The following is a 13,797-nucleotide window of genomic DNA, read 5'->3' on the forward strand; positions in this document are numbered from 1 at the left end:
CTTGGTTGACAACATCTCTGGACATGCATGGCGCTTTTGGGCCTGAGCACCAGTTGTCGGCAATGGTAAAAATTAATTTCATGCTAAGGTATGTAACTGCCACAGATGTAAGTTCTCTGGCTTTAAAATGGAACACTTGGGGGGAAAACACTATATGAGAAAGGCACAAGAAATGTTTTTGGTTATTTGAGTTCTTACCTTTCTAGACCAATTGTTCCATAAGAATCAAGAGCATTTGCAGTAGCACTCTCTAAAGAGCTTCAGGCTTTAAAAAGCAACAAATCAAGCCCTAGAGAGACCTGGTTGTCTATGACTGACATTATGTTACATTGGATTGCTTCACTTTCATGTGTGATAATCATCTTGATTTGCTATGTTATCCAAACCTAATTCAGTATGCAGCCCTAGAATGAGTAACAAATGTTTCCCATTTAGAAGTGCATTAGAATGTTTTACATCAGCAAATCCAAGAAAGGGGGAATTATGAGACAATAAAGAAATTAAAAGCTAAATTAAATATGCTTCAGATTTATATCTACATATATTTATATTACATATATTTTTCATATATAGCTATACATAATTTTATTATGTGGCTGGAAAGAAACTTGAGAAATGTGTTAACTATGCCAGAATAGATATTTCTACTTCAATTTACATGGAATTATAAAATGTTATACTTATTATGATTTTGGTGACTTTCCACAAGATATAATATGGGGAAAAAGTGATAGAGCATAATGTTTAAGGTGAGCAGTAATGGTCTATTCCATGAATAGATATTGCCTCCAAATGAAATGTTCTGAAGTCCTTCATGCATTCCCATCCTTCCTGCCCTGAATCACCCAAATCAAAGTACCAGGGTAATAGCACCTGATCTCAAGTAACAATTTTCCACCAAGTAACACTGAGATTCGAGGGAAGTTACTTAACCACAATGAACCTCATTCACCTAGACAATGTGGTTATCCCTCTCCCTGAACCCGATGTGAAGGTACTTCTAGATAATGTATATGTAAGCTCCTACACGAGGACTGGCATGAGTTACATTACATGCTTAATAAATGTGGATACCAATTTGGGTCAGTCATATGTTTGAACCGAATTATCAGTAATTCAAAATGCACAAAATAATTGCCCCTTTAAAACCAGGACCATAGAGCCGGTGCTAAGGAGTGAAAATGTGTTTCCTGGCCATGCTTGAGCTGCAAATGAGCAGAAAGCCAGACTCAAACAAACTTAAACTCTGATAAAAATGTATTTCCCCCTACCTCAAGTGGCAGTTAAAGGTAGTTGGGCTTTCAGGTCTGGTCATCAGACATCGAGGTTCTTTCCTTTCTCCTCTGTTGTCTACAACCTTAACTTTATCTCAAGTCTCCTTCTGCAGTGAGAGTGAAAGTAGGTCCTTGCAACCATATGGTTAAGTCTCTCCACTGAGTCTGACTGGGCCAATTTAGGTTATGGGTTGCAGGGCAAATGACAGCCAGGGGAATGTTGTATTCCGATTGGCTTAAACACTGGTTCCCCAAGCAATGCTAGCAAGGAAGGTAGAATCATTGTAATAGGCTGGGTCAAATCAGAAGCTGCCTCTAGAAGTAGGGTCACCTCCCAAACCACATGGCTGCTGCATGTGAGGGCATCAACCATAATATCCCTGTAGCCACTTTTCTCTAGAAGACTTATAGAGATCTTTTAAAATAATCCAATAGTCACCATGTCACTTTCAAAAACCAAGAACTCATTCAATTTTGAGTCAGAAGCTTATAATTTAAAAAGTTATATTCTCTTACCTGATTTATCCAAACTAATCATGCAAATTAGTCCAGACCATGCAAATGGAAAGAGATATAGCTCATTTTGAGAGAAACCAGGCATTAGGAGAGAAGGTGGGTTTTTTTGTTTGTTTGTTTGTTTGTTTGTTTGTTTTTGTTTTTCCTTGTTAGGAATTACATGTAGTACTGTATCCCAAAACAGAGGTTTTCATCACCCACTGAAGTGCCATAAATTTGATGTTGATCAATAGGAAAAAGCTCTGGCTATGTAACAATTTTGGTCAGATAACCTGATGCTTGAGTCCTGTACTTGAGTCCTGCTTGAGTCTTGTACTTGCTGCCTGTGCGACCTCAGCAAGTTACTCCACTGCTCTGCAGTTCAATTCTCTGCAGTGTAAAATGGAGATAAAAATAGTACCTAGCTTATAGGGTTGATATGGGGATTAAATGACTTAATATGTGCAAAGGGCTTATTACATGGCAGGATGTGGAAAGTACTGGCTGTTATTGTCATATTACTATCAGCAGTTTTTTCTTCTACTTCAAGATGGTGAGCTGTCTTTTGAAGAATGTTTGAGACTAGACAAGAACAGAAGTGGAGATACTTTTTAAATGTATTTTCAAGATTATTACTAAGAATTTGCTTTTAACTAAACCATATTGCATTTTAGATGATTGTGAGAAACACAAATCTGGAAAGACATAGTTCAGGCAAAATGATGAAAATTCAGCACCTCGTTTTGTATGCACCACGTGGCTATAAAACTCCTCAGGACATACGCATGCCAAGTCCCCAAATGTAAGAAAGAATCCAGTTTGTTTTAAATAGCATTTGGGTGCAATTTCAATTGCTAGTTGTTCATGAATTTAATTTGACTCTGAAAGTACAAAATTAACTTTAAAAGCCTACCTATTATAAAATGACTATGCTTAAGTGACTGTTATTTTTGGAATATCCTTTTTAAATCCAATAGTTTAGAAAGACTATGAGTGGTTTATGTTGTTCACCAATAATATGATTCCAAATGTTATTAAAACTGTTAAAATAACACTTAATCCAATTAATGATCTATTAATAAAACAACTAGGACATTAACATAGGCTACTTTGTATAGTTGGCTAGAAGGTTGAGCGAATGAGGCCAAAGTTATAGATTGTATTTAAGTATGATACGGTCTAGTTTCAAAAGCTCTCTTCTATAACCAGTGCACTTCCAGGCAGCCCCCTCAGACTGCAGGCTCTGAGGACATAAGAGAGACGAGGCAAGCGCAGAAAGGGAACAGCTTGCATGTATACAGCTGTTAGAAAATAATCCAGAGCTGTGTCTCGCAGATAGTAGTGAGCAGCATTATGAGTAACAATAATCCTAAAAATTGCAGTTTATTGAGGATTTATACATTGAGCATATAAATACATGCTTAGACTTGTTGAAAAATGTTTTATAAAGTTATTTTCATTTGACTCCATCTTGGCAGGAACACAATGAAGGAGGTATGACCACGCCCTTTCTAAAGATAAAGAACACGAAGCTTAGAGAGTTAAGGAAGCCTGCTCAAAGTGACACAACTAATAACACAACAAAATAACGCAACTAATAGCACTACACGCCAGAAATGCTCTTCTTCAAAGAAAGGTGATTGGGGATGGGCTTGCAGAGCAGTTGATGGGGCTGCTGAGCTTACAAACGCATTGATCTGCTTTCCAATATTTTTTGAGCTATACTCTATAGTTGCCGTTTTCAGACAGCTGCATCAAAAGGGAAAAAAAAAGTGCAAAAAATATCTCTTCCTGACTTTTTCCTTGGAGGAGGAAGACTAGATAATGATGGTGATTATGATAATGATAATAGATATTACTGAATATTTACCATGGGCCAAACACTTTTTAAGCACATTTAATCCTCCCAACAAACTCAAGTGTAAGATAGATACCATTTTACTCTCATTCTACAGATGAAGTAAATGAGGGTAAAAAGCTAAATAATATCCTCTTTGACCACACAACTACCAAAACGAAGAACTGAAACTTAAGTAATCTCCATATAAGGTCAAAGCCCATGCTCTGAGATATTATACTGACAAAAATAAACAGCAAATAAATGTTTATATAATTTGGTAGATCAGTGATAAAAATTATATACCAGGGCACTTGGGTGGCTCAGTTGGTTAAGCGTCCAACTCTTGATTTTGGTTCAGGTCACGATCTCATGGTTCGTTGAGTTTGAGTCCTGTGTCAGGCTCTGCAGTGTGTCAGCACAGAACCTGCTTGGGATTCTCTCTCCACCCCCCCCCCCACCCCCCGCCTCTCTCTCTCTGCTCCTACCCTGCATGCTCTCTCTCTCGTCAAAACAAATAAACTTAATTTTTTTAAAAATTGTACTTAACTTCTTATTATTCCATCTAGATTTATCCTCCCCAATTTAGCTCTCAATGATTTATCAATTATTTCATGGCATAACACATTATGCCTGTAATGAAAGCCTCTTCCAGAAACATACATATTTCCTGGGAGACAAAAATGCAGGGAATGGAACGTACAGGTTCTTCACATATTTTGAATGAGATGCAGTTTCTTATTTAACTTCTCTTTCATCTAGTCGGTGAAAAGTCATAATTGTGTTGACACTTCCCTAAGGTACCTATGATCTGTATAAAATGCTTAAATTTACTTACACCATGTGTGCATTCGGCCATAAAAACAAAACGGAGAACAATTCAAATTAAATTTCATCATTTGTTCAAATACATGTCTCTTTGGTCACACCTTCTTAATGAATGGTAGCAGACAAGCAACACAGCTAATAAGTTATTTTAATAGGGTGATGTAACGGCGTGTGAACTGTTACCTCCTGGGAGAGTAAGTGACAGATTCCAGTTCTCATTACTGTGTAGATTAGTCTCAGAGAATTCATTAGTGCCCAGTGTGGCAGCTCTGCTGAGTGCCCTTAATTTGGAAAAAGAGACAGGAGGCCTATGTGCCCAAGAAACTCTAAAGACAGATGAGCTGGAATTGAAGGCTTTTAGGGCAAAGGGCTCTCTTGAGAAGATGGCAATTATTCCCCCAGCTTTTCAGGCACTGGTGACAGCTCTCTTCCCTTTAGTCTGTGTCAGTACGTACACTAGAAACCACAGCAGACTCCTGGGTTTCCCTACAGCTCGGAGGAGGCAGCTTTCATGCAGAATGTTCCAAAGGACCCTACATCCATGTGACTTATGTCCATTATAAATGGCTTTTTTATTTTACAGAATGACAGTGAGCAGAAGTAGCACAGAAAAGAATGCAATCTGTCAATAACCCTATTTTATTTCCTAGGTAATGGTTTTAATCATCTCCACTAAACCACCAAGCAAGCTTGGCGTGGACTGATTTAAAAATCCCGTATGTGCCATTTCGGCCACTTGCCGGTAAAGATATTATAAAGACAATAGTAGTTATCAAACACAAAGTTCTTCTTAACAAACACAAAGTTCTTCTTCTTAACAAACACAAAGTTCTTCTTCTTAGCAAACACAAAGTTCTGATCTGGACAATTACAATAGCAATATAGCACTACCTACATACTTAAAGAGCTTTCAAACTTTTTTGGCTGAAATCCTTAGTAAGAAATAAGTTTCACACACAACCAATACCCATATACATATAGGTATTTATATGGGTGAAATTAATGTTTCAGTACATGTGATGCACTCTTATCTGTATTGTTCTATTTTAATCTCTTCATTTAGTTTGTACTACTCTACTGTAGCCTGTTCTATTTTTTTTAAATGTTGGTTTTTAAAAATGTTGCTTCTTTTAAAAAACTGATTTTATCACTTACTAATATATCAAGATCTATAGTTTAAAAAAGTATATGAAAGAACCATATCTCAATACAAAGACCTTTTGCTATTAGTTTTTGTAAGAATTACAACTTATTTATGAGTACTTACTATCGGTCAGGCTCTATGCCATTCCTTCATAAAATTTCTAAGTTAATTTATTCTCCATAGCAAAGACAGATATTATTCCACTTCTCAGATGAAGAAAATCAAGCTCAGAGAGTTAAAGAAAGTTGCTCCAGCGCACACAGCTAGTAGGTGGGAGAGCTACAATACTGCCATACGGTAAGGACATAATAAGCATTGGATGGACAGATGGACGGATGAGGCACAAGCCTGCTGATGACTGGATGTGTTAACAACTAATTTGTGTTGCAGCATTTCTTTCTGGACCACAGTCTATGGTTTTCAACTATCTCAAAACAGAAATAATAGTTTTAGCTTAAAATGTAAAAGTGCTTCCTCTCCTCTCCTCTCCTCTCCCCTTCCTTCCCATCCTCTCCCCTCACCCCTCTCCTCCAATCACCTTTCCTTTCCTTCCCTTCTTTTTTAAATTTTAGAGACAGAGAGGACATGCAAGAAGGGGAGAGGGGCAGAGGCAGAGAGAGAATCTTAAGCAGGCTCCACTCTAGGTGTGGAGCCTGACAGGTGCTTGATCCCACAACCCTGGGATCACGACCTGAGCTGAAATCAAAAGTTGGATGCTCAATGGACTGAGCTACCCAGGTGCCCCGCAAAAGTTCTTTCTTAATTGGGAGCAGTGAGTATAATGATGATGATGATGATGATGATGATGATGATTGTGGCTAATACTTATTGATTAGTTAATATGTACCAAGACTACTCTAAATTTTTTATGTGTATCAATATAAAACAATAGTAGCCAACTGAAAACATTATTACGAGGATTAAATTCATTTAATACATTCATCAACCCTATGTGGTAATTACTGTTATTATCTCTGTTTATAGTTGAAGTTAAGTTACTTGCCCAAGGACACACAGCTAGTGAAACCCAAGACCTCTGTCTCAGAGCCTAAACTTTTAACCTTTACTTCTGACTAGATTCATTAGAAATCAGCCAAATTTTTCTTTTAACACTAAAAGCAAGGTTGTGCTCCCAAAGAAAGCACGGTAAAATTGATAAATGCTTTGCTGGAGTGACCCATCCATGATAAGCCATTTAGTTCTCTTAACATGCTCATGGGGTTCTTTAGAGCATTTTTCTGAGGGTTTGGATATAGATTATATTGCCCAACACAAATACTTAAGATTATGATTTCAATCTTGTATTTCTGTGTCTCAGTATTTTATAAAGTTAGTGTTAAAACACACCTTTTAAGAAATTAGTGATGAGGGGCACCTGGTGGCTCAGGTGGTTAAGCATCAACTCTTGATTTAGGCTCAGGTCATGATCTCCTGGTTTGTGAGTTCGAGCCCTGCAGCGGGCTCTGCACTCATAGTGCGTGGCCTGCTTAGGACTCTCTCCCTCTGTCTCTGTCCCACTTGCTCTCTGTCTCTCTTAAAATAAATAAATAAAACTAAAAAAAAAAATTAGTCATGATTTTATTTTTAATAAAATCAAATTAAGAACTATTTGCATAGTTAATAGCAATTCTATTAACTTAGAATTCAATTTGCATAGTCAATTCTAGTAACTAATTCAATTTGCATAGTCAATAGCAATAACTATTGTTAATAGCAATAGTTATAGCAATAGCAATTCACTCTGCTAGAGTTGGGGAGACAAAGAAGTACATTCTCAAGTATACTCACGAGTACTTTAGGAGTCAGGAGAGCTATGGTGGGATATTTCCTGGACAGAATTTAAAGGATTAGCATGAGAGCTTGAAGATGAAGCTGATTTAAAGCCAGGAGCCAGGTTTACCAGCCAAGCTCATGAGGAAGCAAAATCATAGCAAAGAGGGCTGGCAAGAAGACACGTGAGTATAGCAGAGTCCTACAAGCTAATTTGCAAGAGACTTTCTCCCTTTGGCCCCAGGTTATCTCCTATATTTATTGACGCCTATAAGCCCTACCACAAAAATACACTGGATGAAATTGGTTATAGTTTTTGTAGCAGAGAAGGCCAGTGCCCAAAGACACACATGACTTTCCTTTTCTACCCAGGGCCAGCACTCAATCACATTTGCTAGCCTCTTAACATTCTTACCAATGAAATGCGGGTAGAAGCGATGTGCTTCATCTCTTAACAACCTCTCTTGGGATCTTCTATTCTCTCTTTCCTTACCCACCTACTTGATGACACAGACAATATCGTGTTAAAGAAGAAAGCAAATTATGTTCTCGAATGACTGGATGGGACAGAGCCACCCTGACAACTCTCATTAGAGAGTGACAAAAGCGAGAAATAAACTTGTATTAGGCCACTGAGATTTTTATAGCAGCTAACATTACTTAACTAAAGCAGTGCTAGAATATGAACACTGGTGCGAATGCTGTTTTAAATAGAAGATTACAATTGGTATTTGGCGTTATAAATTGGGAACATGGGTGTGTTATTCGCACATGTGGCTCTATCTTCTCTTGTGAGCCATGACTACTCCCAGAAACCACTCTGGCACAGTAGTACATGCAGTCACATGGTTCTCTCTTCAGAAAACCTGCTGGAACTGCTGAGGGCTCTGCTGCCTTCCCCTTGACTAATCAGACTCATATACACACATACACACATATGTAAGCATGTATTATACATATTTATTTATGTATCTCTTTGTGTGTGTGTGTGTGTGTGTGTGTGTGTATATATATATGCAAATATGTATTTAAATATCTATGCTCACTCTATCTATCCACTTACTATCAAAACAAACATGCTTCATTCTGATCTCTCAGACACTAATCCAGCATGGCCGCTTTCATTCTAGACTTCATTCCTTTATCTGCAACTTCTTTCTCTGAAGGTAAGAACGCTCACTCTCAATATCACAATGTACTTACTTATCTGTTAATCCCTAATAATATACATGTGCTAAGAATTGCAAAAGTCCCCTGTGAGGAATAAATTGACCAACTAGAACACAGTAGCAATGTACTTCACGCAGCCATAAAAAAAGAAAGAGGGGGTGCTACTAGAGACAACCTCAATGGACCCAGAAGATCTTATGCATAAGACTGAAAAAGACAAATACCATATGATTTCACTTATAACTGGAACATAAAACAAAAACAAAAACAAAAAAAATACACAACAAAAAGCAGAATCAGACCTATAAATACAGAGAACAAACCAATGGTTGCCAGAGGGGAGGGAAGCGGGACGGTGGGCAAAATGAGTGGAGGATAGTGGGAGATACAGGTTTCCAGTTATGGATTGATAAGTTATGGCAATAAAAGTCACAGCATAAGGAATACAGTCAATGATATGCTAATAGCAATGAATGGGGACAGATGGTAGCTACAGTTGTCATGAGCATAGCATAATATATAAGCTTGTCAAATCATGATATTATACACCTGAAACTAATGTAACATTGTGTAGCAACTATACTCAACTGAAAATTAAAATTAAAAATTAAAAAATAAAATCAAACATGTTTTTATTCATGAAGAAAAATAAAAAAAACATGAGGACAAAGGTAAAACTCTGAATAAGATTAATGAATTCATTGTGCCTCAATAAAGATTGGCTCAGAGAGCTGGCCTATTTAGCGTTTTTTTTCCCCCTGAAGCTAGTTGACAATTCTATTGGCCAAACTATGACTGTTTTCACTGTAATGTCAGGAAGAAAGCTTCAACTGAGAATGGAGTTTAAGGTTTAGATGCAGAGAGCTGATCTTGTGCCAGAAATGTTTGTCTCTCTTCCTTTACTTAGTGATGTGTAATTAACACATTAATGATTTCAAGGGGAAAATCATGGTCAGTCATCTCTCTCTGCCCTGAGAAACAAAATTTGATGAACATTTCCTCATTCAAGAAAAGAATCTGATTGAAGATCCACTGAATATGCCATATAAAGTAGAATTAGACTGGTCATTGAAAGGGATACAGTTTGTGGCATCTAAAATTTCTATCAGAAACAGTCTTTTAGAAAAGGAATCTGGGGGCGCCTGGGAGGCTCAGTCAGTTGAGCGTCCGACCTCAGCTCAGGTCATGATCTCGCGGTCAATGAGTTCGAGCCCCGTCGGGCTCTGTGCTGACAGCTCAGAGCCTGGAGCCTACTTTGGATTCTGTGTCTTGATCTCTCTCTGCCCCTCCCCTGCTCACGCTCTGTCTCTCTCTGTCTCAAAAATAAATAAAACATTAAAAAAAATTTTTTTTAAAAGAAAAATAAAGTTGGAGGCATCACAATTCGAGATTTCAAGTTATACTACAAGGCTGTAGTAATCAAAACAGTATGGTACTGGCACAAAAATAGACACATGGATCAATAAAACAGCATACAAAAACTAGAAACAGGGGTGCCTGGGTGGCCTAGCTGGTTAAGCGGCTGACTTTGGCTCAGGTCATGATCTCGCAGCCCGTGAGTTTGAGCCCTGCGTTGGGCTCTGTGCTGACAGCTCAGAGCCTGGAGCCTGTTTCAGTTTCTTTGTCTCCTTCTCTCTGCCCCTCCCCCAGCCATGCTCTGTTTCTCTCTTTCTCTCTCTGTGAAAAATAAATAAACTTAAAAAAATAAAAAAAAAAGAATCTGAAAATGTTGTCACTTTGGCCAGCAATGTGGCCAACTTTCTTTGCCACTGCCATTGGTAATTGCCTACTTATGTGATTCCAGATACTTAAAACACTATGACACCAAGACAAAAAAACATAGGCTGAAGCTGCATATAAGCTTCCCCTGCCCTACATCTCAGTATTTACCAATACTGTTTACAACCCCTGTGGTATATATACTATAGTATCCACATTGTACAGATGAGGAGAATTAGGCCCACAAAGGCTAAGTAACTGCCTAGGGTCATATATCTGGTAAGTGGGCATGAGCTAGGATGAAAGCAGATCTACTTCATCCCACAATCTGCAGTACTCATGAACAGTTTGCTATTTTTTTTCAACCTTGGAATGCCATTTGTCAATCTTTTTAATACCTGTGTAGCCATCCACCACACATTCATAATTGGCTTAATGTCTAACCAAGTTGCCCTGAGGCTGTTGCCAGTTTTTTACCATTATGCAAAAATTGCAACAGTTAAATCCTTACAGGAACTTCTTTTCCCATTTGTGCAAATGTGTTTGCAGGAAAAATTCCTATGTACTGTAATTGATTTTTAAATTTGTACATAATAAAAATATTTAATCTGTTGATATAAAACCCAATATATCATGAGAGCCTTAATTCTTCTAGAATTAGTAAAGCATAGTTTTTTTTTTCTGTTTTTCAGTATATGAAATTTATTGTCAAATTGGTTTCCATACAACACCCAGTGCTCATCCCAAAAGGTGCCCGTCACCCACCCTCCCCCCCCCCCCACCCCCCATCAACCCTCAGTTTGTTCTCAGTTTTTAACAGTCTCTTATGCTTTGGCTCTCTCCCACTCTAACCCCCCCTTTTTTTTCCTTCCCCTCCCCCATGGGTTTCTGTTAAGTTTCTCAGGATCCACATAAGAGTGAAACCATATGGTATCTGTCTTTCTCTGTATGGCTTATATCACTTAGCATCACACTCTCCAGTTCCATCCACGTTGCTACAAAGGGCCATATTTCATTCTTTCTCATTGCCACGTAGTACTCCATTGTGTATATAAACCACAATTTCTTTATCCATTCATCAGTTGATGGACATTTAGGCTCTTTCCATAATTTGGCTATTGTTGAGAGTGCTGCTATAAACATTGGAGTACAAGTGCCCCTATGCATCAGTACTCCTGTATCCCTTGGGTAAGTTCCTAGCAGCGCTTCTGCTGGGTCATAGGGTAGGTCTATTTTTAATTATTTAAGGAACCCCCACACTGTTTTCCAGAGCAGCTGCCCCAGTTTGCATTCCCACCAACAGTGCATTTCTCCACATCCTCTCCAGCATCTATAGTCTCCTGATTTGTTCATTTTAGCCACTCTGACCGGTGTGAGATCGTATCTCAGTGTGGTTTTGATTTGTATTTCCCTGATGAGGAGCGATGTTGAGCATCTTTTCATGGGCCTGGTGGCCATCTGGATGTCTTCTTTAGAGAAGTGTCTATTCATGTTTTCTGCCCATTTCTTCACTGGATTATTTGGTTTTTAGGTGTGGAGTTTGGTGAGCTCTTTATAGGTTTTGGATACTAGCCCTTTGTCCGATATGTCATTTGGAAATATCTTTTCCCATTCCATTGGTTGCCTTTTAGTTTTGTTGATTGTTTCCTTGGCTGTGCAGAAACTTTATAGTTTTTCTTTTCTTTGTAGCTACAGTCTATCAATGATCATAGGGACCATAAAGTCAGCATGAAAACACAGTACATTGAGAGACAGGTACACAGTTGTTAAAATATGTATATTCTGGGCCAGGATGATGTGAATTTTAAGGCACCATCATTTATTAGCTGTAACCTTGAAGGCATTACTGTTTTCTGGGGCATAGTTTCTCATGTCAGATAGCCTAATCACTATTTTCTATAAGACTATTTAGATCATTATATAAGAAAATGCATGCAAAGCACTTAGTAGAATGCCTAACACATAAAAAAATGGTCAATAAACATTCATTACCAATGTATCTATTAGTTCTGTACCTCTGTCTTTTGTGTGTGACTGACATCACTTTTATTATCCAAATTTCCACATGAGTTAATATATTATTGTTATTATCTTAACATATTATTATTTCTTTAATTCATTCATTCAACCATATTTACTGACCACTTACTATGTACCAGGCGCTGTTCTAGGTAATGGGAATACAGTGGGCCCAGAGAAAAATGATTCATATTTCACAGACATCAAAGTTCTCTAGCAATCAGTGTTTTAATGTATTTTAACTTAAAAAAATAATATTGGTTAAAATAATATCCCATGAAGCATAATTTAGGACACTTAATTATAACTCTAAAGATTTGGTGTTATTTTAAATTGATTTTGATACTTTGCTAAAAAAGAAAAATGACACCACTGTTTATGGGTCAGTGGCTAGTGGGAATTCTTTTTACAGCTGCCTTGTGTCATTTATCTTGATCAGACACTAAAGAAGCCATTTCTGGGTAATTTACAAGATCATTGCGTCTTTTATACCCAGGCTTCCGGATCAGCAAAGAATACAGCTTAACCTTTATTTTCATCTATCCGTGGAAAAAAATAATACAAAACAAGGTCTCAAATTCTACATTTCAATTCACCTGCTTTTAAAATACAAGTTGAACAAAAGTATCACTTGGTAACAACTGCAGAAAGAGGAAACTTAATACACAATTTGAAAATTCAATAATTTAGTATCAAATAAAATATACTTTATTTTTGGTGTATTTCTAACCCTTCTGTAGGTCTATGCATTATTATGCATATATAAATCTACACATATAAAAATGTATAAAGATGTGTATTTACATGTATGCATATAGGTGTATACTTTTTTTGTTTTTTTAACCACCACCAGGCAGTGGTATTTTGTGGATAAGTAAGCAATCTTCTTATCGTTATTTAAGTCTATGTGTATGGTTTGGAAAAGTTAGTAAGGGATCAAAGTCTGACCAGAATGATGTCATAACAAGGTAATATGGAATCTGATTATGTGAAAAGCTGGATATTTACACAAAGAGGTCAGAAACCAGCTGGCTACATATAAACTATAGAAAAACCAACAAACGTCCTAAGACAGTTCTTATTCTTGATCTGCTATGGACTTGCAAGCTTAGCATAATTTTTAAAGACCCAGATATTGAGAATGTTTTCTAACTCAGCACAAATCCACTCAAAAATTTTGTGTGGCTTGCTACCCAAATTATACTGGAGGCAATGAGAAAATGGGTTTAGTTTTCCTTTGTGTGGAATTATTTAAAAATTATAATATCAGTTTGAAAAACTGTAGCAACACTTTACCTCTATGATTTAGGAAAAACATCCTTACAGATTATATAAAACAACTTGAGGCTATTTTTATCTGTATTGTATTTTTATTTTATAGATCTGAACATTCATTCCCATTGGGTTTGGGGTAGACACTCAATTGAATTGTCTGAACCATTGCCTATATTGAACTTATCTGAAAAGTTAGCTCTATGATTGTTTGCCTTCATTTCTTCTTTCTTCCTTCTTTCCCTCTCTTTCTCTCACTAAGTTTTGTA

This window comes from Herpailurus yagouaroundi, unplaced genomic scaffold, assembly GCF_014898765.1.
Source record: "Herpailurus yagouaroundi ecotype Mexico unplaced genomic scaffold, PumYag 29, whole genome shotgun sequence".
NCBI classification, from domain to species: Eukaryota; Metazoa; Chordata; class Mammalia; order Carnivora; family Felidae; genus Herpailurus; species Herpailurus yagouaroundi.